This window comes from Solenopsis invicta, chromosome 9, assembly GCF_016802725.1.
Source record: "Solenopsis invicta isolate M01_SB chromosome 9, UNIL_Sinv_3.0, whole genome shotgun sequence".
NCBI classification, from domain to species: domain Eukaryota; kingdom Metazoa; phylum Arthropoda; class Insecta; order Hymenoptera; family Formicidae; genus Solenopsis; species Solenopsis invicta.
Genome location: NC_052672.1, coordinates 12,089,149 through 12,113,681, shown reverse-complemented (window position 1 = coordinate 12,113,681; position 24,533 = coordinate 12,089,149). Strand labels below are relative to the sequence as shown.

The 24,533-nt window shown below is 41.2% G+C and overlaps 1 protein-coding gene across 1 annotated transcript in view; it reads right to left on the bottom strand.

Annotated features, from left to right (window-relative positions):
* Positions 1–24,533, bottom strand: part of LOC105198047 (putative polypeptide N-acetylgalactosaminyltransferase 9) — a 197,252-nt gene that overhangs the window by 96,340 nt on the left and 76,379 nt on the right. The window contains 1 exon segment of the mRNA XM_026134663.2: positions 2,662–2,712. The gene's annotated coding sequence lies outside the window, so the exon portion shown is untranslated.

Below are 24,533 nucleotides of genomic sequence, written 5' to 3'. Positions count from 1 at the left end.
AACACGTAGCCGTGTGTGCCGGGAAAGGCGCGACGAGAGGCGCGATTTATTGGATGAAATGCAAATTGAATCGTAGTTAGCGAGAGGGTGCCAAGAAACGACGCGAGTAAATCGTACCACCTTCCCGCGCACCTCTTTCGAATCTCCCTCTTTCCACGTTCCTCTCCTTCCTTACGAGTCAGCATCACTGAGCCCTCCCCCTCTCTCTCTCTCTCTCTCTCTCTCTCTCTTTCTCTACCTTTCCACGATTCCATCGTGTTCTTTCTCCGATAATTCGCACATAAATTCACGACAAATTGAAATAAAAACTGGGTCGATCGAAATGCAATTTACCCGAATGCGCAACGCGCGCGCGGCAAGAAGGACCGTGGCAGAGATCGTTTACCGTTCGAGAGCCAATCACGGACGGGCGTGATTTTCCCCGTGCGATCTCTCCACCGTTAATTGCCTACTTTGCATCTGTTTCTGATTTCCACGCGCAGCGACCCGCGACAATTACCGAATCTGTCGGCTCCCATCGAAACCTCGCTTTTCTTTTCGGGAAATCGATTTCGCGCTCGCACCGTTTGTGTGCGCTATCACCGTTCGCGTACGCGCGTCGCGTTATTATTTTTGAGAATTTTCACGTGAAGAAATTTATCATCGTTCCGCGGTGCGGCGTTTTAAATGCCGAGTCAAAATTACGCCTTTTATTGCTACATCTATTAAAAGAATACGCATTATAAATAAATGTCAGTGCTTTCGTCACAATTTGCATTTTGAGCAAAAGCACTTTTAATTATGGTTATTTGCGGCCGAAAAAAATTTGCAAATAAAATTGGGGCTGCTCTCACAAAGTCCAGAAAAAAATATTCTCTTTCTCTCTCTCTCTTTCACCGCATGCTCATCACTATGATAAATATGCTTCCCCCTTTCTATTTTCCCCTTTGTACACCGTTATTTTTCTATTTTATAATTACAAATTAAAAACTTTATGTTGTTCTTTTGATGTGGTTTCAATTTACATTGATACGCCAAATGCTTCATTACTATCGGCCTATCACAAAGTTGCCAATAGTATAGAATACTCCAAAGTTAAATCGTGAACTCGTGTTCAAGCATAGTATCACGCAGTACAAATACGAATAAGCGGAGTGCGAGAATAACATTTAACCAGAACAACTTCTTTCGAAAACCACCAAAATGCACACAATGCACATGCATGCATTCTAAAATTAAATGTAACATCTTTGTGCAGAATGTTGTCAGTTTCATTATGCTTGTCGGTTTTCAAATTTAATTTTGCAAACACGTATAAGTAGGAAAATTTAAGCAAATGTAACGTAATTTAGTACATTGAGTTAAACAATTGTTATAAAAATAAATTATATTTCATGTAATATAAAGCAGTAAGAATTAGTCAAATATTGATATGCATATAACTGAGAGCAAATGTTTTTTCATATAGAATATTTTGACATTGTGAGAGATTGATTTGTATTTACTGTTTATCGAAAAAGTCATTTGTTCGATATATAAATTTGTTGGAAAATGGAGATTTTTCAAAATAAATAAATAGATAAAAGTGTCTATTGATGTTCTCATTAATTAGAAATTCTGTATTAAATATCGATTTTGTGTTAATACATAATTGCAGTATTTGTATGCAAAAAGGCATTTTCCATTACTATCTTAGAAAAGTTAAAAAGGTTTATATGTAAAGCGAAAGAAGATTTATGTAAAAGCAATAAATCGAGTTGTTTTATGCTTAGTTCGTTAAACCGTAATAATATTTCACCGTCAATTAATATTTCATTAAAGCTTCGCAAGATCTTAATTAAAAATGTGTTAAATATTTATATAAGAGTCCGGCATATTCAATTAATTGCAATTGTAGTGATTCTATTAGTTTGCCAATATTCGCTGTTTACCGATATTTCCATGTTTCAAATAACTGCACCGATATTGGTTTATCACCGTACAAAACTATTACTTTACACATACCTGTATTTATTTTCGAGCATAAAATTTATTCTGATAATGTACTACCTGGATAAAATAGCACGAATTATAACTCTCTACAGTTTTAAAATTTAATAAAAATTTCTTTTATTTTATTTCGTAATAAAAAAATTACAAATACGGGTTTATTATGACGTTACTATAAATAGACGTCAGTTTGCCACTTTCCTCTTATGTCTAATGCATCATGTCGAAATTATGACGTGCACCTAGGTGGTACGTACGATGAAAAGTACGTACAGCTAAATATCTCATAAGACGTTATCCCTAAACATGATGGTCAGCTAATTTCGGTCGCTACGGACCGCGTGCTTGCGTGATGCCGCTGGCATCTTCACGCTCCACATGTCGAAGGCACGCCACGAGAATTCGCAGACCGAACGGAAATGCACGGATTCGAGCGTACGTTCAGGAATCGATATGTCGCATTCCGTTCTAATAACACCGACGGCGCATCAACGGTTCAAACCGACCGATTACTCATTAAAGCTGTTTACATTGCAACGTTTCACGAAAATATCAATTAATATCGATCATCGAGAGAAACCGGTGGATTATCCTATACATAGACACAGTATTTATGATGCTAACCGGTTAGACGTTCAATATCTAATTATGCGATAATTTATTCGCAGCGCAGGTATGAAAATTGTTGCTTACCTCGTGATGTATGATGAGCGCATCTCCATAAGAATGTCAATTTACTCCAATCTGTAACAAAAACGAAAATGTCATTCAATATTAGGAATACCTATCTATGGTGAATACAATGATTCAAAATTATCCCATAAATTAAAATCGTTTTAATTCGCAGCCTGCATCTATAATATATTTATTATTGGATTTTATTTTAATTTTTCAAGTTTCAACCTTCGATAGAGAGCAAACTGAGAATTACGAAACTAATTTGCGGTTTGTTTAAAAATTAATTTATTTCACGTATAATATAGTCAACGCTCGATACGAAAACAGATAGCATGGTAGAAATGAATGTGTGATGTTTCTTTAATCACTCCGCACGAAATCTAACGCTTTGGTGTTAAAATTCCTAAAGTTGCAATAACGCCGAACGAAAGCACAATAAATGACGATGCCAGATGCTGCACCGTAATAAGGAGCGCATCTTTTGCTCCACTGAAAGGAACCGTGGACCTCCCTTTCCACCTAATTCTATTAGGAAGCAAGCTGGGACATTCCAATTAACGAATTCTTGCCAACCAAGTCGAATTAACAAATTCTTGCACACAATCTGGCGCCAAATGTCGCCCGACGTGACCGGGCAGCTTGCGATACATTTTAATTAAACATTCTTTTCCATATACATAAATTATACATAAATTCATGTTTTTTAATCGTCCTTCACGAATATATTTGAATACTAATTATAATTGTTGTGACAAACCGTATAAGAATATAGCACAATCGATATAACATTTTTTAAGTAACAGATATTTCCTATAAAACAAAAGTGAAAATAATATACCCAAGACGAAGTTCGCATGAAAATTTGAATATGAATGAAAGCCTCTTATACATATACCGTAATAAATGATTTAGAACTTAAAGTGAAATGGGATACATATATAAAATTTTAACAGTAGGAAACTTAGGAATATTAAGCGTGCAAACTTAATATATGATGAGGTAGAATATGCTAACTACGTTCCTATTTGAATATGCTACTGTAGCAAAGAATTCTGCGTTCCTCGTATGTAAATCGACCGCCGGAAACGTCGATTAACCAATGATGTGACTGCACTAAAGTGATGAAATTACCTTCACCATGAAATTCAATTTATTCGCGAATTAATAAGTATACATAATAGATTATCTCGAACATCACTTATGCGTACAAATTATTACGGGATCAATATATTATTAAAGGATGTATTCTCAAGCCGTCCGAGATTGCATGACCCTCAAAGAACTACCCAATTTTTTCGATGATCAGTAATTATTCTCGAAAACCACTGGCCTCGATAAAACTTTGTGGAAACGATCGTCGCGATCGAAAAAGGACGTGCGCTGTATAAAGTTAAAAGGGTTTCGTATGCATGCCTGATGGCTCGTTGAAATGGAACGTTCGATGTAATACAATCGTCGTGTTTGCGCACAGAGTTCCGTGCTCGATTCCCGCATACCCTTCTGCCGCCCGTTCGCCCATATTCTCTTCACCTCTTCGCCTCTTCATCCGTTCTTCAACATCTACGACTGCGAGAACGGATCGTGAGATTGAGAACGAAACTTTTACGTCTAACGTACGCCGCTTTTGGTAGATAATAGAGTGGGAACGAACAAGAGAAGAGAGAAGGAGGAAAAAGAAGAGAAGGAGGAAGAAGATGAAAAAGGAAGAAACAGAAGAAGAAGAAGAGGAAGAGGCAAGAAAGGTCGACCTATCCGCATGACCCTCATCCTGAAGCGAGGGGTAATAGCAACTCTCCTGTCAAGATACAAGGATGAGAAACACACTATGTCTTCTAATCGCGTACCGTTCTCTCTCCGTGGGAGCAACCAATCCCACGGCTCGGCAGAACCCTAGCCGGTTTTAAAAAAAGGATTTAATAGTCATCGGCCTGAGAGCCTGGAGGTTTGGTGAGCGCGGGAGCAGGAGGCAAATTCCATCGATTGCTACGACGTCGAAGCACGCTTGGGTCGTAACAACTACATCGTATAGTTACTCTCATCCAGATCTGTATTATCGAGATTACTCAGTTCTCCCTCAGTCCCCCCCTCCATAATGGAAATATCCATAAGCCTGAATTTTTAATGGCCATTTTCAAATATTGAACAAAAGTTAAAAAAAAAAAAGAAAAAAGTTTTATTAGTCCATCCTAGATGAAAATTGCAACCGTGTAAACTTCCGATAATTGTACTGATAATATCGGGCCACATTATTAACGTTACATGGATAATGTGAAATTAATTTCGATACACACAATGCGATATCGATCGCAGGGAAGTGTACAGAATTGGCGTATTTGATGTAGACGTAATCAATGAACTAGTTGGTTACCGGCATGCGTGTGTATGACAATCCATCTATTTCAATCAATGAGGACGTCCGTCCAAAGTAACGGATCGTGCGTTGCGTACTTGAAATTTTTCTAGGGTCAACTAACGTCAGTTTGTTCGGACAGATGACATCTCCGTTATGGACGCCATTGTAACACACTCATTTTCCGAGTCTCTTTCTCTCTCGCTCTCTCGGATGATGCGCACCGACGGACCGCACGCATGCAAGCGGAAGACTGTCAATTCAGTCAATACCGGCCGTGCAGCAACGAGACACGCATTACTTAATCTAGCGACATGTCCCCACGTGAAGCTCCCCATTTAGCTTCCCGCTTGATGATGAAGCCAAATTAGCGCGCGCGTGGTAAACAGTCTTTTTACTGTATCTCGGTTGTATCAATCACAGGAATGACGAAGTAACAAGCACAAAGGAAGATCGAAGAACTTCCTATTGTACGATTCGACAGATTTATCCGTGTAATGAATATGATAAAAGAAACGTAAAAAAAATATACATATTTCAATTTCAACGTGTGCCATCAAATTAATTTATCCAATTTAAATTCGTAATGCAACGTACTTACGTAACGAGATTTAATATTTCATATTTGAATGTTAAAGTCCTTTGCAATATCGTATGCGGCTTCTCGCCATATGCTCTTTTTCCTTTTCAGTCTTTTTTTTATTTTACCTTTTAATAAAAGAAAGAATCCGGGGGAAAAAGATGGTTCCTGTCGGTCGGAAAGTCGAGGCTCTAGCATTTCTTGCAGCAGCGCCGCGCACCGCGAGGTCTCGTGGCGCGTTTGCGAGCACGAAGGGTCAGTAGCCTCGAGCGTGTTTGCAGCGAGCTGCTCCGTGGCCTCGCAAACTGGTTTAGCAAAAGTCAAGATCTAGATCGCGACCTTCTTGCAGCCGTTCACGACTTCGCGCGAGCTCGCGACGGCGTCTTAATACGCGAGAAACGCGTGTAATGAGGTATTATAATAGCAATACAAGAAACCAGCTTTCGTCCGCCCTCTGTCCTCGCATGCACAATTCGTACAGTGCAACGTACAGTGCGGTCGAAAGCACCGTATGTCTTCGTAAACAACGGCTAGATGACATTTGCAAATTACTTTCGCCGTACACATGCATTTGAGAACGGACAAACGAATAATTCTGCACGTGTAGACGTTGATTTTACTCGAACCCTGATTCGACGATTCTAAGACAGACGTTTCATCCGGGTATAATAAAGGTAATTTATATCAGACGCAAAGACTAAACCGTACGAAGCTGTGGTGGTATAAATTAGTCCTTTTCCCATTTACTCTGTCATTCATCCTGCACTGTTGTTAATTACACGGCTGTAACGCTAAATGACGTTTAATAAGGGTTACCAGACGTACGTACGTACCAGGTCTAGACTTTTACCGTTAGCGCAATCTATTGCCCGACCACAATATCGCTGCGGAGATCGTCACGAAAACGGCTAATAAGCAACACATTTGTGCCTCTCGGTACATTATTTTTTCGATTATCAATGAGCATCGTAGAAACCATTGGAAACTCTTTTTTTTCCCATGCACAACTATTCCCCGTGCGACTTGATAAAATATAGACGAACTCACGCAGAGCAGTGAAAAGTCCCAATCGGCAAGGAGATAACGTCTCATAACGATTCACGAGTTAACAATCAATTACAAACTGCAAGCTACGTTAATTAATCAACTCGACCGCGTCTTATCAACGGCGCGACGTATTTGATCGCGATAAACAGCTTGCACGTTACTTCGAACAGCAATGGCGCATTATGTTTATTAGTCGCGCCACGTTAGCGACGTTTACGACATCCGCGCGACAGTCCCGTCGTAAAATACGGCCGCAAAGTTACATCGACATTCGACAAACTGCTCTAATTACTCCCTACATTAATAGTAACGCGTTAACGTCAACGGCTTGCCGCACGCGTGACAAACAATACGTCAAGTTTGCGGCAGGTTAGTTCGGGGCCATGTCATACGTCTCTCACATGCCGCGATGGCCGCAAAATATTCGCGTCGTTACGCGCGTAGTCGTCCGGCACTTTTGACGAACATCCGCCACGCGATTAGACCGTATCGCGGAGCGGCAATACGAAGCCGCGCGGCACGCAATTCGCGACTCTCTTCCGTGCCGGACGTGATATTTTTATGGCGATGTAACGCGAGCGCGAGGTTAAATAACGACCGACGTGCGTCAAACGAATGGTTTTAATTGTTCCGCGACCGGTAATAGCGACCGATGTACGTTTTACGCTTTTATGTGTGATCGTGCAATTGCGGTGACAATGAAATGAAAAAGAGGAGTACAATTTCATCATGGGGAATACATATGAGATAATTAATAAGATGACTCTCATCTCTATCCTGATTAGCTCCCGACGACGAAGTCACTCGACGTTTCCGTTTGCAACACGAAGCGTGCTAATTCTTTTTGATCTCTTCGCCGCCGGCGAGATTGCTGCCGCACTGCATTGTCGCACTGCTGTCCTATCCGTGCGACAACAACGCCCGCCTACGCGATTCCTCTCATTTCCGCCCCGCTGATGAGACGGCCCCCTCAGCAGCAGAGATGGCACGCGAGGGATCCCCGCGGATATTACAATGCGCCGTGACGTTTCACGGATATCTCCATTTTCTGCGAGAAGGACGCGCGGAGCGAGGATCAAGAATGGAAGGACTGCGGAGAAGGCGAGAAAAGGAAAGGCGCTTTTGCACCGCGCAGCCGGGTAAGATCACGCAGTTAAGAAGTTTCCCCTCGCGGAGCTTTTTCTACGATTCTCTACGCGAGCGTGGAGGCGGGTTAGCAGCCCTTTCGGTAATCCTACTTAGGAACTCGGATAATGCCGCCGCGGCTATGAATAACGGTGGGATTACGCGGCGAAAGTCGGCGAATGTTTTTTTTTCGCGTGGTGCGGAGAAGCCGCCGGTTGGAACTTTCGAATCTCCGTATCGCTCGCTGTTTGACTTTCCGCGGCTATCAGACAGCAGACCGAACTCATGTCGATAGACCGACGATGGTAATCTTCAATTATTATCGTATATTTATATTGTATCGCTACTTTTAATTACATGAATTTTTGCACTTAGTAACTCGAAATATTGCAGATACCGCACGTCCAAATAATATGTCTAAAATCAAGACAACATCTTGTCATTTAAATGTCTCAAAGATATTTTTTAAAAACATTGTTTCAAAATAATTTATTTCTTTAAGGCGCTTTATATTTAGATTTTGGATGTACGTGTTGTCCAAGATGATCCTTTCTAATTACAAGTCATACTTTGTAATTACATTTATACCTGCAGTTATAAACATAGAAAATAGCAAGTGTATCGATAGTGATATTTCCGTATAAGTCGCTTTTGTATTGACAAATGCACACAAGTTACAAATAGTACAAAATTATTAAATCGTATGCAGAAGAGATAAATTAATATGATTATTTGTAATCATTACGAATATCATACTTATCGTAACAGACATAATTATATTTAATACTGAAAAAGTCAACAGCTTTGAAACATTAATTATATCATCATGTTAAATATTAGGACCAATTAAATAAACTTATATGAGAAAGAAAACGACTGTCGGCTAAATGTAGACATTTAAATGTCATAAATATTGAATATTCTCATAACAAAGATTTCATTATTTACAGAAAAATGTTACAAAATTATCACAATCTCTAAATAATTATTTTTTTACATATAACTTTAACTAGTCATTCCTGTTTACGTGAAATTTTTTTTTAATTATATATTATATTGTATAACATTTAATTTTATATATATGTATACGCAATTAATAACAAAACCAATATGTTATTATGAATGGCAATTATACGAAACCAACGTTTTGTAATTTATATGCTATTAATGTGCAATATCGTTCTATCACGATTGCAATTTTCCACTTCATGCATACATCAGTGGCAATTAAAATATGAAATAACTAGAATACTTGTGGAAAACCACTAAAAGTCAATGGTTATTATATTTCGGTCCAATAATTAGCATGCTGCCGCAGATTACAAACCAATGCAGCGCTCCCCCCAAAAAAACATGATAATATTTGACATTTATACTATCAATTTAAATGTTGAAGATATCTTTAATATATACGTAATCATGTTATAATATAATTATCATTGACCTGTAGTCTCACAATCAGCAGCGTAACCTTTTCGAATATTATCCATTTAATTGCGAATTAATTTCATTCCATTAAATTTGGGTCAAAACTCTAATAAAATCTGATAATTCGTTCAATTAACAAAATCGCTAGTTTTAACTGTCGTCATTTTTAATGAAATCAAATTTAATTAAGAGAGAAAACTAAATCACTCTTAGTTTCTGTACATAAAAACGTATTTAAACATGGATGACATCAATATACACTCAAAATTAAACTCGCAAGATTAAATTAAAAATAACTTGGTCAACTAATTAAAATAATTTGGTCAACTTTCAATTTATATAACTTGCATATCGATTAGTCTATTATTACAGGTTATATATACGTATAATCGAAAATAACTGATCTTTCATTTTCTCTCTAAATTTTAAGAACAGAACTCTTGAATCAACATCAGTTGATTTAAACTATCAAAACAGTATAAATTAGATTTCACAACATATTTATAATGATGCATTTTATGCAACATACGTTTTCAGCCGCAAGAGAAACGTACATGTGCACGAAATGACAAATATTTTTATCGATCAGTCCCGCCTCGTAACATTTAATGAACTTGGCCTCCGTGCAAAGCCTCTCGTCTCACCGGGCGACCTTGTGCCACAGACGAGAAAAAAATTCCTATCCGGCAAGAAATCCGGACTTTCACAATGATACAGGCGTCACGGCACACATTCGCGATCACGCGTATGTACATACACGCTTTTAAGCTACGAGTCACTGCACCGCGTTATCGTGGGGAATGCATCGCCGGCATTATCATACAGCCATCCCACGCTCGCTAAAAGCAGTTGCTTTCGCTTTCGGCGATGCAATGAACTCCAGCATCCGCGATTAAGCCGCAATTCGTATCGAGCGACGCGACGCGACGCGTCGGCTCGCGTATAAGCCGGCGCGCGACCGACAGCGATTTGAAGGCGTCGTTTTTCATTTTCTCACGCTGTGTATATCGACTTGTATATCGACTAATGGGGCGCGATAATTGCTTTTACAGCGTAATTGAATGAGTATTCGACGAGCCAATGCACTAGCAATGACCGAGACGTCCGACCGAGAGCGCTATTTTATTACCGACGAGTCAGCGCGTTTGAAGACGTCGTCTCGAGGGGTAAGATAGTGCCATCCTTCACATTTAAGAGGATTAGCAGAGTCTGCTTATGACTGCTAAGACGACCTCGCCCTTTAGTCTTCGTCCCCGACGTGCAATCACGCGGAATTAATTAAACTCTGGAGGAGAGTAAAGTGTAAAAGTGGATTATTTCCGTGATAAATGTTTAAAGTAAAGCTAACCTGCAGTTAGCACTCGTGTTGTAGACGCACGAAAATTTACAAATTCATCATATTCACTTTTTAATATAAACTAATCGCATTTATACATGTATATATAATTTTATGCACAAGAGAGAATATCCAGCTTTAATTTCATCTAAATATTTTCGTAATAAGAAGAAAAAAACAGTGTCCGCTTCATCGTTGGATATATTTAAAGAGTCTTCAACATCCAAGAGGCATAATATTCTCTCTAAGGCTTTCCCCCAGTCACTTTATGGAGCACCTTCTCTGTAAAGTCTCCCAGACGCTTTACGACCTTCTCGGTAGTTTCACGGACATGCTAACGAATCGAACAGTCATTAAGCGACATTGGCGTCCGGTAATGTCGGCGAGACACTTAAAAAGTAATTTGCCGAGGAGCTCGTGAGAGGAAAACGGAACGCAGCCTCGGCCACCTAAAAGCTACCGTCCACAACGTCAGGCGTTAATTGGAAACGTAGATCTAAAGAGTGCGGAGAGAGCAAGTATCAGGCGCTTTGAGAGACGGTGGCGCGCGGCGGAAGAAAAGTGACTTTTATTTTCAAGCAAATGAGAATTTGATTTGAATCGTGAGCGCTCGGTAAATATGGGAACAGAATTTTCCCTTGGGGCAACAATGTAACAGATTTGACGTAGCGATTTCCTTAAACGCCCATTAGTCGCGTCTACCGATTGTATCTCCGTGCACAGAGAATATATCAATAAACATTTAATAAATTTATATACAAAGATATTCCGAGTTTCACATGGCAACCGGAAGTAATTACCGTGTTGCCTTTCCAAACGTTTGCCTTTCGCCGATGTACCGGAGAGAGAAATTGAAACCGCTTTGGGTTAACAGCGTTAGATTAATTTCACCGTGGACAGTCGAGCCATCGCCAGTGGGTATACAGTTGGCGAGCGTGACGAGTCTATTTTCAATGTTAATAATATAACTCGCGCAATAGCTGTCGCGCTTGAAAAGATGCGAAGAAGAAACGGACCCATTTCTCACGCGAGCTTCCTACGCATCCACGGTCCAAGGATAACCGTTCACTTTCTTTACGCGAAATCTTTTTCCATGCTCCTCTCTCCATGCTTTTCTCTCCCTACGAGGCACAAAAGGGTAGTTTAGGCGTGCAAACGTGGCCTAACGACGGGCATGATATCGCGGGCGCGCGAGCGGGCGAGCGTTTGTTTGCACGTACCCGCGCGAACAACAACGGCAATGCACCTGAATACACCTGCACAGTACCCAGATACGCGACCGTCTAGACTCTAGACGACGGCTCCATTGTCTCAGGACACGCGCACCCACCATCACGGGATTGAGATTATACAGGCAAACGTCATCAAAGCACCGACGCTCGGCTATTGTGCGGCTAAGTAATTTAACTGGCTCGCGGAACGAGCGAGGTAGAATCAAAAGAGAGTGGAAGGAAGGAAGGAAGGAAGGCGAGTCGGTTGGTGCGCGAGTGCTCCGCTTAGCATCGTGTCGTTATGCAAACAACGGCATGTGTAATTGATAACGCGTTATGTAAAATCGTAAACGAGGAGAATCAGGGGGCAGTTAGCGCACGTACCCGTAAAAAGTTTCCCCTCACGTGACACGAGTACCCTGCAGGTTCAATCTCGTTGATTACATTGATATTATGAAGTCGCGTGTAAACCAAAGGATTGTGAAAATCCCTCCCCCCTCCCCCTCCTCTCTCTCTCTCTCTCTCTATGTGTTGACAAAGCGTTTACTTTGTGTTATCGCCGTTTATAATTGTTTTGTAATCGTGTGTGCTCCATCAGTTTCGCCAAACTGCGTGTAGCAACTCAAAGCGATATCTACGGCAACTCAGTACGCAAAAGCGGGAGAAACAAATGTTGTGTTTGGCGTTTTGTTACTTGGTAAATTCTATCGCCTGTTGCGCACATGAATTAATTAAGGAAATGGCTGGGCATGGGGTGTGATAGGCAAGAGGCTTGGAAAATAATTAATTGAAGACTTGCAAAATAAAATTTGCGACAAAATGTGATATTAATTAAGCAGAGTGCGCGCTATTGTCGCGCCGTTATCCACCTTCGTGAACCTTTATAAACCGAAGTTTCGTGTAAATATTTAGTTATATGATCAAGCGACACGAGCGCGCGCACGCGCGCGGGGAGAAAGAAAAACGGAATACTAAATAACAAGATAAACGTCACCGAACCACGAAAGCCGGCTCCATTATGCGGCTAAGTAATTTAACCAACTTAGGATACGAATAAACTGGAGGAAACCAGTCCTCTGTTCGCCAAATATCTCGCGACGCGGTATACCGTGTCATACATTAACTTGAGGACACTAACCATGACAGCAACGAATTATACAATAAATAATGGTACGTATACACAAGTGCCAGCGACCAGATATATCGCCCCCGGACGCTTTCTTGGTTGCAGAAACGTACGACGGTACGTACGAGACAATGTACCATAACTTACTAACATTAAGAAAAATATGCATAAATATGCAATCGCTTGAAATTCGTGTCGAAACGTTCCAGTCCTCCTTCCTCTGTATATATTGAATGAAATACGATATTGCAATCTCTGTCTCCAGCTGAATTTTTCAAATGCTTTAAATCTGTTTTTATATCCCGCAGTAAAGATAAAAGGAAATAAAGACGTGTCTAATAGGTTCGTAAAAAAATTCGACGCGCTCGTGACGCGGAACCGAATAAACCGCCGTGGAATTGATAATTACGCACGGGAGGATTCCCTCATCAAGAGGTGAAACCGGTGCCGCTCGGTCGTGAGAGCGGGCTCGTTTCCAAGTTTCCGATCTCGCGAGAGGATCGACTTCCGTTCGACGGCGTGCCGGCTCCCGTTCCCTACATCTCAGAATAATTTCTCATGCGGCTCACGCCGTGATTGGCCGCGAAAGTTTCCGCAATGCGACAAATATGATGACATCTTTGCGCCATACCGATATGCTCGCGCTCGTTCGCTCGTTCGCTCGCGCGCGCGCGCGCGCGCGCGTGTTGTTCTTTCGGAGCTTCGTAAGTGACGCTGGTCAACGCGTGGTCAGCCAAGCACACAATACACATCGTAGCGGACAAAGAGCGAGACGGGCGAGACGCAAGGGCGCGGCGGAACGAAACTTTGAATGTATCCTGCCAGGTCACCTCGAACAATGAGTAATTGTCGCCGAGATAAAGGCGGTCTGACGGTAACGGCGGACGGAATACGAGCATTGCCGTTGTTAACGGCTCACGATAATGTCGAAACGATGGCGGAACTCCACAGCAACGGCCAGGTCCTCTCCGGAAGAGCTGTAATTCGGAGAGCGAGAGCTGCAGCATAAATCGATAACAAACGCGAACGATATTATTTTCTTTCTAGTCTGACTTCCGGTGCGGAAACTCGTTTCCTGAAAATATCGTTCGGAAATCCGCTAAGAAAATCCATCCATTAAGATCTTGCGAGCAATCTTCAATACAAACGTTTCGTGACTCAGCGTCTCGTAAGCTCGCTTCCAGACTATTACAGGTTTTCGCTGAAGGAAACAGTAGTAATAATCCACGCTCGGACGGACAATGGCACCATGGGAAATGCAGCTTGCATCGGCTTGCAAGACAATAACTTCCCGTGAAACAGAATTGCATCTCTTTCATCATCGGGAAGAGCGAAACCTTCATTCCTTAAGGGATTGTCGTAGGAAATTCGATATAGTACAAAAATTGTATTCTTTAAATAGCTCCTCTGAAATCTTCATGACGTTCGAAAAATAGCGGCGAGCACTTCCTATATACGTCGTTGAAATTTTATTAAATTTCCAATATCTCCGCTGCATTGAGAGAAAGAGAGAGAGAGAGAGAGAGAGAGAGAGAGAGAGAGCGACAAAATAAAGAATTGAAACGGAAATTAGATCAGTCCTACGTTTGCCTAAGAGAGATTTTGTAACGCGCGATGAATAATTACGTGCGTCTACGAAGACAATGCTGCTATCGGAAAAACCAACGCTGGTTTAACATGGTTTATAGATAAACGCCCACGTACGTTACAAGAAGAAGCGCGGATAGAAAGATCAACGGAGATGAGAAAAAGGCGAAGAAGAGAAATGTCAGAGATTATACATGGACAAAAATTCAAATGTTTCGCCGTCAGCAGCACAAATCCTGTCGAGCTTCTTTGAATAACAGATAATGTCGTCAGAGAAAAAGATGAAGAATAGAGAGGAGAGAAGCGCAATGGCGCACACGTCGTCAACAAACGCATACGAACGCGTAGAGCTGGAGACAATCCTGTATCAGCGCACTATAGACTGTATATAAACAAACAAAATTACACCTATGGCAAAGAGCTTTGTGCATTCCGTCTACAATTTTATTTCAAATGATATATGAATTTTTCGATAGATTAAATTATTCAATTTGTTATTCGTAAAAATAATATGAATTCTGATATCACGTACGCGTGTGTATTATTTATTCATCGGAGCCGCGTTTTATGTTTGAACTTTAATTTCTCCATGCTCTTCATCTATTCGGTTCTTATCGGATTACACACACGCATACCCGCACGTCGTCTTGCGTAAACATCAATTTCATCCATTTCTGCGTACTCCAGCGAAATTGTCACTTCACGAGTACGTAACGACAGAAAATGACATTATCAAGATCAATAAGTTGATTCCATCGTATTTTCGCATACCTGTTGATAGTGACTCTGATGTTGAGTAAAGACGACGTCATAAATCATCCGTGACAGTATCAGGGAGGCGAGAGAGCCGAAGCGCAGTAGTTACAGTCATCTAAGCAGAACGTCAACGGCAGCAGAAAGAACGGTAATGTCGTCGTCGTCGTCGTCGTCGTCGTCGTCGTTGTCGTTGTCGTTGTCGTTGTCGTTCTCGTCGTCGTCGTCGTCGTCGTCGTCGCGGTCGTAGAAACCAGGATAAAATCCCGTCGCTGATGGCTTAATAGCCTCAACGTTTTGTAACGGTAACCTCCGCAGCTCTCCGGGATCTTCTGCACGTACATGCCCGCCAGCAAACCGAGGAGAGAAATGTTTTTGCGCGACGTGCCACGCCGCGTCTTCGAGACGACAAAGATCGTTCGCGTTTGTCGCGTTATGGACACATACACACGAAACACACACACACACACACACACAGAGAGAGAGAGAGAGAGAGACGCGCGTGCGAGTGTGTACAGAGAAAATATTTTCCTGTCGGACAGTTTGTGTTCGACAGCAATAGAGCAAAATCGGAAAAGTTGAGGCGTTATATTTATATTTGACGCGTTTCACTGCAATTGTCAATCGTCGACGGTTTATGGCTCGGGTGTGAACGGTTATACAGCCTGCATTGATCGGACAATATTGGTAATTCGACGATGGGTATCGTTTATGCACCGACAACTTGAATATCGCATTTAAAATCGGGATTAAGGGAAGAATTATTGATGACGTCTTATTCGATGCAATATAGAGATTAAAAACCCGATGCAGTAATATGTTCCGAAAAAAATAATTACATATTAATCAGTTAGAGTTCGTTTTATGCAATATACGCGCCAAATAAAGAGCAGTTTGTGATTTTATAACATCGCTTAAGAAAATGATCCGTCAAAAACGGGAGAAAATGCATTCGTTCTCTAGACAATCGATTTTACTTTATTTTTCACACCTGCATTTTTCACTCGAGAAAATCAATCTAACTATAACAACCTCGTTCGTTTTCTTGCTGCGCGCGTGTGCATCGGTTTCTCGTTAAAATAAATCGAACCAGTTGAAAAACTATGCACAGCTTCTCCCTCGAGAAAAAGAGAGAGCCTGCATCCGTGTCCGGGGTAAAGGATGCCCCCGGATCCTTCAGGGTACAAAGGAGCCGGGCGGACGTTGAGTAAACGCCACGGGTCAAAACTAACGAATGAAACGTCTTCGCACCACCTTTTTCACGCGACAGTGTAAATTCAGCATTGTGCTCCCAAAGAAATCCCGCCTCCATGAAACTTTTCCGAGCGAGCTCTATTTCCGCTCTATTTTCCACGCCGCTGTAAAGCCTATATCCGCCGCCAATCCGGACCTGTTCCTTTACGCTCCGTTTTATCGTTTCCTTTCCGCTCAGTACTCTCCTTCACTTTTCTCTCTCCCCCCCCCTCTCTCTCTCTCTCTCTCTCTCTCCTTGTCTTCTTCTTTTCGTTCGGAGCTCCATCGAGGCAGTTTGATCGCCGTCGCATACCGGAAAGGCCGCTTTTGTACGCGCGTTACCGGTAACACGCCGCTAACTCCATCGATTAAGGTAAGCGAGGTTGTGACAGGTATGTCGTTTTTCATGGCGCACCCTTATGCCAAGGACATGATCCTTTCTAGGCTGCCGTAGCCGGGAGCACGTCGACCGCGATCAATGGCCATGATTATGCGGGTGACGGTTCGCGCTGCAAGAGTGTTCATTAAAGGATCCTCTCGTTGGGCCGAAGTAAACAAGCTACAGCGAATTACCGCGTACAAGTGTGAAATGTACTTATTTTCGAACGTTTTATTAGTTGAAAGCAACAGCTTTCTCAAAATATTCTCCATTTAAAATTTTTAATTGTTTTCGAGGAGAGAGATCTCAAAATCGAGTTACGCTCGGGACCACTTTAGTTCATTGCCGTAAACACACTCGGAATTGCAATAAAACTCGAACAAGGTATCCCTTTTTTGGATTACAGCTGGATTACAGCAAGTCAATTTCCGTAAGTGGATTAACGGAAGAATGAACGTACGTAGACCGTGTAAAATGGAACGGTTCACCTTACGCACTCTCTCGAGGGGACCGAGTCGCAAACACGAATAGAGAGAGGGAGGGAAAGCAGTTACAAGCTCGCGCAACATTGTAGGGTTGGACGGTTGAATCCTGGGGAAGGTGCAAGAATTTCTAACAAACGGCGCGGTTCCCTACGATTTCGTTTACCACTGCTTCTCTCGCGCAACTCGCTCCCTTTTCTTCTTAAACGCCGAGAAACCTCGCACCCTCTATGCAATCGGTGCTCCCGCGACACGAACGATGCAATCTACAACCTGTCCTGCTACTTTGCCACGCGAAATTAACCTCCTGCCAACCGCGTCTTGAAAGGGACGCCAAGCAGGTCTGAATGCTTGCTCTGAAAAAAAAGCTCCAACAATCTTAACCGCGGTCATTACAAACACTTAGGAGCACAATGGTGTTTCAAGACTTCGGATAGTTTGAAAAGAGTATAATGAGCGAAACTGCCGTTAAAAAGTGCCATGGCACCAGGTTCCAAGACTTATAAAACAACAACGCACGAGATTTATTAACCTTTTAAGCGTCGGGGCTTAAACAAAAAAATGCAAAGACGGTCGAAAAAAATATGGTCCAGTTAATTAAAAATAATTATTTCGTTTTATTATTTAGGTGTAACGGTTAATCAAACTTTACAGCGTATTTACGAGCTATATGTATTCGTATGCATTCACATTTATTCATTCGTATTAATATATATATCGATTTCGTTTTATTAAGACGATTACATTGGATTATATATATATATATATTGTCGTATTGTACGTTATATGTTTTATCAAAGAATAAAAATGCATTTCGCGAATAGTGATGTAAACATATTGTCAAAAGTCTCGTATTTTATTCTCCATTAGATGGGATTAAGTTAACATCGCGCTAACATTAATCGCAAGTACGGGACGCTGCGCGTTCACGGTAACGAGTTGAAAGATGTAACGAAGTAAATGAGGAATCTTGGCTCTCTTACGAAATTTAATAGCAGCAAATTGATGCTCATTTCCGCGAAGTTTCTTATTACACGAAGCAGCCCTTACACGTACCTACTTGCTGCAATTTTCAAGGATATTGTCGCCCATCTCTAGCTACTTCCTCAGAACTGATCTCCTGTCTCGCGCATGAGAGAAATAGCGCATTTAACACCTGAGAATTCGCGTAAGTGTATCCTGAGAGGAAAATTCTCAACGTTACGAACAAAATGTGACAAAGAAAGAAATAATGAAAAATAATGGATTAATTATATTATCTTTGACGTACTGTCTCGTTACGTGGCGCAACACTTTAAGTGTGTGAGATAATATGAATAAGTAATAAAACGTGAAAGCTAAATCACAAGCTTTCAAGTTTGTCGAAACGATAACTTTCGACACGTCACAAACGCGAACGCTTCTCTCTCTTTCCCCACTGAATTATATATATATATATATATATATATATATATATATACTCTATTTTATGTCCTACATTTATAATGGCGCTTAGAAACAAGAAATTCCGAAACATTATCAGTTTTTCAGCAGCCATGTTTGAAGGGGTAGTAGCGGAACGTTCTCCACGAAATTTCGATAACTTCCTTCGCACGATATGCGTGAGTACACCGCATGAACGTTCCTATCCAAATATTATTTTCCAAAATTCGCTAACTAGCGCGAGTTCGCCGCTCGTGTAATCGCTTCGACCAAATTGAGGCGATCCGTTTGGATGTAATTCCATCTGATGAACAGTCAACATTATGACTAGACGCAGGATCAACAACTTTATAATACGCTGTTTGATCTCATATAAATTGATAATATGCTGTTTGGGCATTGCAAATAATGTAAGCAACACGGAAGGAAAAATATCTAGGATAAAAAGCGAAATATATCCGTGTTGGGAAAAAGAATAATTAGTTATTGCACTTTCATTAAAATGTCGTCATTCATATAAAAGAGCCACAAAGAATAAGAAAATGTTTTTTTTCTGTAAATTGAAAACAGGTACACAGAAAAAAATTTAGTGTCAAATCAACAATCTTTGTTTCATATATAAACAAGAATATAAAATCTTCTTAGAAAAATTTATAGCTTTAAACAGACATAATTTACTTACATGAAGAGAAAAATTTTCTTGATATAAGCAAATTATGTCTGTTTAAGATTAGAAATTCTTCCAAGAAGATTTTATATTCTTGCTTACATATGAAACACAGATTGTTGATTTAATATTAACTTTTTTTCTGTGTACGCAGTTAAAAAATTAAATGCGAGTAGTCTTTTAGTTCTATTTTCTTTGCAAATATTTATGCTGCCAACGCCTGGCCACTTCTACTCCGGCAATGCCATTTCAGATGATCAGACGGTCGATCAAGGGAAATTTCGCCGAAACAAGATTCGAGTAGTTGAAAAGTCTCTTACAAAAGGATAAGAAAGAACGGTGCAAACGACGAATAAAGGGTGGCAGAGGACATAAGGGGCAGAATAGTGGTAAAATCCTACGGACTTTCCAAATGGAAAACCTCTGACCCCAACCAGAGATCGCCGCGAGACGACAAGTTCTCTCATAACGAAGTTTCTTCCCAGGTTTTGTACGTGATGCGCGTGTGATTCCTCGATTTTACCACCATCCACCATGATCTCGCCACCTCTTTTTCATTCCGCCGACAGCAACGGCTAATGGATTTAACGGCCGGGCCGAAAGCTGGACGGATCTACCAGTGTAAGGTTTTTCGGTCGTAGAATACAGGCCGTGAAAAATGCCTGGGATGTAAGAGGGATTTATAAGGCGCGGAGGAACGAAGGTTGAAGAAAAGAAGAGGATGTCCGTAGAATTCGCCAATGAAGCGAGTTAATTAAGACGTTGCCCGTGCTTCCGAGAGCGCATCGTCATGACCGAGAACGCTATTTTCTACAGACGAGATTTTTCCTCGCGAATGAATGTTCCGAGGTATTTCCGCCAAATGTCGACATATTTCAGAGAAGACTTCATTCCCCCTGTTCAAAAGCAGCGTTTTCAAGTTTTGTGAGCAACACGATACATTTCTCGGATATTAATAAAATAAATGGGTATTTAAAGAAACCAAGTATCTACGGACAAAGGTACAAAATAAATGCGTATCATATTTATATTATTAATGAATAATTAAAATTTTTGTTGCAGCTCTCTTTTCACAATTAAAAATGTGAAAAATATCTTTCTCAGTTGGAAACATCGCGTAATGTCTCGTAATGCTCACGGAGCGTTACAATTTTGTGAAACGTTAGTCGGAAAGCAGTGATATACTAATAAAACAAATTGTGTTTTAAGAGGTATTTTTTAAACTTAACATTCATGAAACATAATTTTTTTAGGGACCGGGTTACCTCCTGACTTAACTTTTTTAGAAGCTTTAGCGTATACTACTGTTTCTACAGTACTGCTTTATACAAAATGGAAAAATCCTGTGACATTGTACGTTCCGTGGACTATTTAAACGGCTTTCGGGAAGCGGGAAGAGGAGTGGATAAAAAATTGAGTAGCGTGTACGAAATTATCTAGCGGTGTTTTCTGCATTGCAGAATCCTGTCATGCATTTGGTAACACGAAGCGGTTATAGTTGCAAAGAGGGAGTGCTCGTCTTTGAGGGTCGACTCGTCGTTCTCGTGGCGGCTTTGTCAACGCCCTTTGTATGATTTAATGAGCAAGTCCGCTTATCGTGTTCCACCTTTTGATAGCAACGCTTTTTTTTCGAGCCACGCCGGCGTATTTTGTTGCGGACGAAAAAAGATACGTAATTCATTAAATGGAGGTATTATGATGTTACTTGCGCATCCGTGCAATTTTGCAGTCCGCAGCGATAAACGTGATCATGGTATCGTTTACAAACGACAGAGATACTTTACCTTTGACATTTGTTAAATTAATTTACGTATTGTACACGTCATTTCGTATCAAAAATAGCCCCCCCCCCCAAAAAAATAAATTTATTTTAACGTAATAAGCGTAGGAATAAGGAATTATTGTCGTAATTTTAATTGTTTCCTCTTTTCTAGCTCGTAGTACCGTAATATACCTTCATATATCTATGTATAATTAAGAGAAATAACAGCTTATTTGTGGAGAAAAATAGAATGATAGAGAGACATGTCTGTTTTTATCGCATCAGCAATTAAGTACGTCACATTTAAGGGATTGCGTAGGGCGAGGTAAAGAACCTTCGTGGAACTCCACGGCTGGCGAGCACGCGAAATGAAAATCAGCGACGCTCTGGGTGCATCTCATTCCCTGATCTACGGGTGCTACGAACTAATGCACCCTTTGATGCACGAAACTAGCTTTGTCATCGGAAGAGACGCGAAGGAAATACAAGACATTCGCCTCGATACTTTGTCTTAATCAACGTCAAATTACCACACAGGACGGTATTGCAACGGCCGAAAGTTACACAGATATATAACAATTAGATGACAGCTTCTGTCTAGAAGATATTGCAAATGCATTTATATTGCTGTTCGAAATTGGCAATCGCAGCAATTTTTATGATAATAAGAATCTTCGTCAACTATTACACTCAATTTTTTTTTATGTATCGATTATAGGCCGCTGAGATATTAATAACCGTTCATTAAAATCATTAGTCATCAATTTCAGCAGCGGGAGAATTTGCATTGCGTAAGAAAATGAACACGAATTTAAATACGGTACGTTTTGCAACCTTTGCGCAATGCCGTAATCGTGATGCTCAAATAGAAAAGCCGGATGCAATCTACCGAATGCCGATCGCTCGAATAATTCACAAATTTTAGAAATCGAGATATTACATTGTGCAAGAGAAGTGTTACTTGCATCGTTTTCGCTGGTTGAAGAAACCGGAAACAATCGCTTTTGCAATCATGACGCAATGGCCAATTTGTTATATATCGTTTTGTAGACACACAGCTTGCGAGTGACGGTGCAAGCCAGATGATGTAACATGTGGAACGAGTGCATTCGGAAGAGGCTGAGCAGGAAAAAGACATTCGATGTGGCTCTAGAAAGTCTTCCACGATATAAATTTATATTGGCTTAGTTTCTTGTAGCCCGTACTATAAATCAATACACATTGTTCGCGTAACAATTGTCGTGAAATTGTATCTAATTTTTGCATATTCTAAATTATATAGAAATTTACCTCGTATTAATCTAGTTACGAAGAAAAGAAGTCAGGAATTATAACTTTCAGCGATGACAGGACGGTATTTTCAAGACAGCGCGTCTAAAACTGTAATTGGCTGCGGACGCACCTACAGCTTGCAGGGAGACGCTGTAGCTTTACAGAAGAAAGCTGCAGCGCTCCTCTGCTGGACAACGTAATCTCTTTACTCTTTCTTCTCGTATGAATTATGGGGATATTACGATGGCGGCGCGGAAAGCGAGAAGAAAGGGGACGGTCGTCCGTGGCGGCGCGACTTGCGCGGAGGTTGTTCATCACCCGAGTGCATACGCTAGAGATGTAAAACAAGACGCGACTTGTCTGTCGCAATTTCCGCGCTTTTTCGCTATCTCCGGCCGGCGTAATTTCCGCCCCGTGAGATACCGTTTGTGAACGAACGGCCGGCCGACTTCCGATACGATCGATCTAAAATTCGCTACTTTTAACAAGAGAGGAAACGTACACGGCGGCGGCGATGACGAGGCGGTGCGTTCCGCAGATCATTGTCTGATTAGTAACTCTATCGTGAGAACGGAAGTCTGGATTATTCGCACAAAAATCTTATTAAAAGCTGAAAAAAAAAAATGTGAGATCGGATTACGCCTATCATGTACCGGAAGATATGCTCCACGCGAAGCGTGACGTAATCCAACATGCGGAACAGCTCCGCCGTAAAAATACCGACTGCTCGCGCCGTGTTCGCACGATAAAAAAGAAGGAAATTGCCCTTGGCCACGGAAATGCTCTCTGTCCGCGCTCTTCCCTCTCGCGCGGATATCTTTCAGGAGGGAATAAATTCCGCGAGACCGCAGTGTAGATCGCGGATTTATGCGTGTGCGTGGCAGACGACACTGAGCGGAAACTCGAGTCGTCCAGAGACCCCCCGCGAAACTTTGCTTTTATCTTCGAAAAGTTGACGGTGCGGAGGGGATGATAAAACGAGGAAAGGGCCGGGGCGATAAATCCACCGGGAATACATGGACGTGAACGAAAGGACGTAAAACGGCAAGGATTATCTTTATACACATCTAACGTAAGTATCCGTTCTTTTTTTTTTTTTTTTTTTTTGTAAACAGGCGCTCTCGTACATAAAACATTGTCGTGAATGACATTAACCGAATGATCCATTTAACTCTTGTATTAAACCTGAGAACGCTCACTAAGACGGGCTCTTTCTTATGCAAATAATAACTTTCGTTTTCTTTTTTCTAGATTTATAATTAAGATTGTGGAGAAAGCGTACGTTTGTGAATTTAGTATTTTTTTTTTTTGCAAGACCGTATTTTATCATGGAATATGACAGTTGTAATCTCGTTTCTCTCGCATCCGGGAGAAGGGGGACAATCATCACAGGTAAATGCAATGTGAAATCATAATCCGAGATGGATTAAATTGCATTTAATACGATAATGCACAGCAGCGCCAGGCGATATTGGCGGTTAATCGCGATACCTGCCTTATTATTGGGTATTTCTCGCTTTGATCATGAACGGAAGCAAACGGGAACAAGCGTTGCGCGAGTGCAAGGCATGCTCGTCGAAATTATTGAGCGCGCGAATTCGCGCATCGAATTACACCGCGTACACGAAGAAGTCTGCGCTGCGATTGCGGTTTCGCGGTCGTCGCGCTACGACTGTGATCAAAAGACGGTTGCGGCGCTCCAGAGAGAAATACACAGAAAATCACGCAAATCCGTGACTGGCGGAGACGGCCGATTGGCTAATCGCACGCGACAGAGCGACAAATTTGCGGGGACGATTAGTCTAATTTCGTTGACTGCGAGCGAACTGCGGGAAATTAAGTTAAGCGACTTGCGCGACTGCGAAATTGAGAGGTGCCGCGATGAGTCGTTAACCGCAAAGATAATTGCGCGATCCTGCGTACCGCAATGAAAGCTTCGTTATCCTCGGATATCGAACGGCTATTACGTAATAGCTTTCCGACGAAAATGTCACAATGCGCGTAATGTGCAACCGCATGTATGAGAAAAATAGAGGCGAAATAAAAATATAAAGAATTTGAGAAATATCGAGAAACGACACTTGAATATTTTTGTAGAAAAATTCGATATAAAATATTTGAAATGTG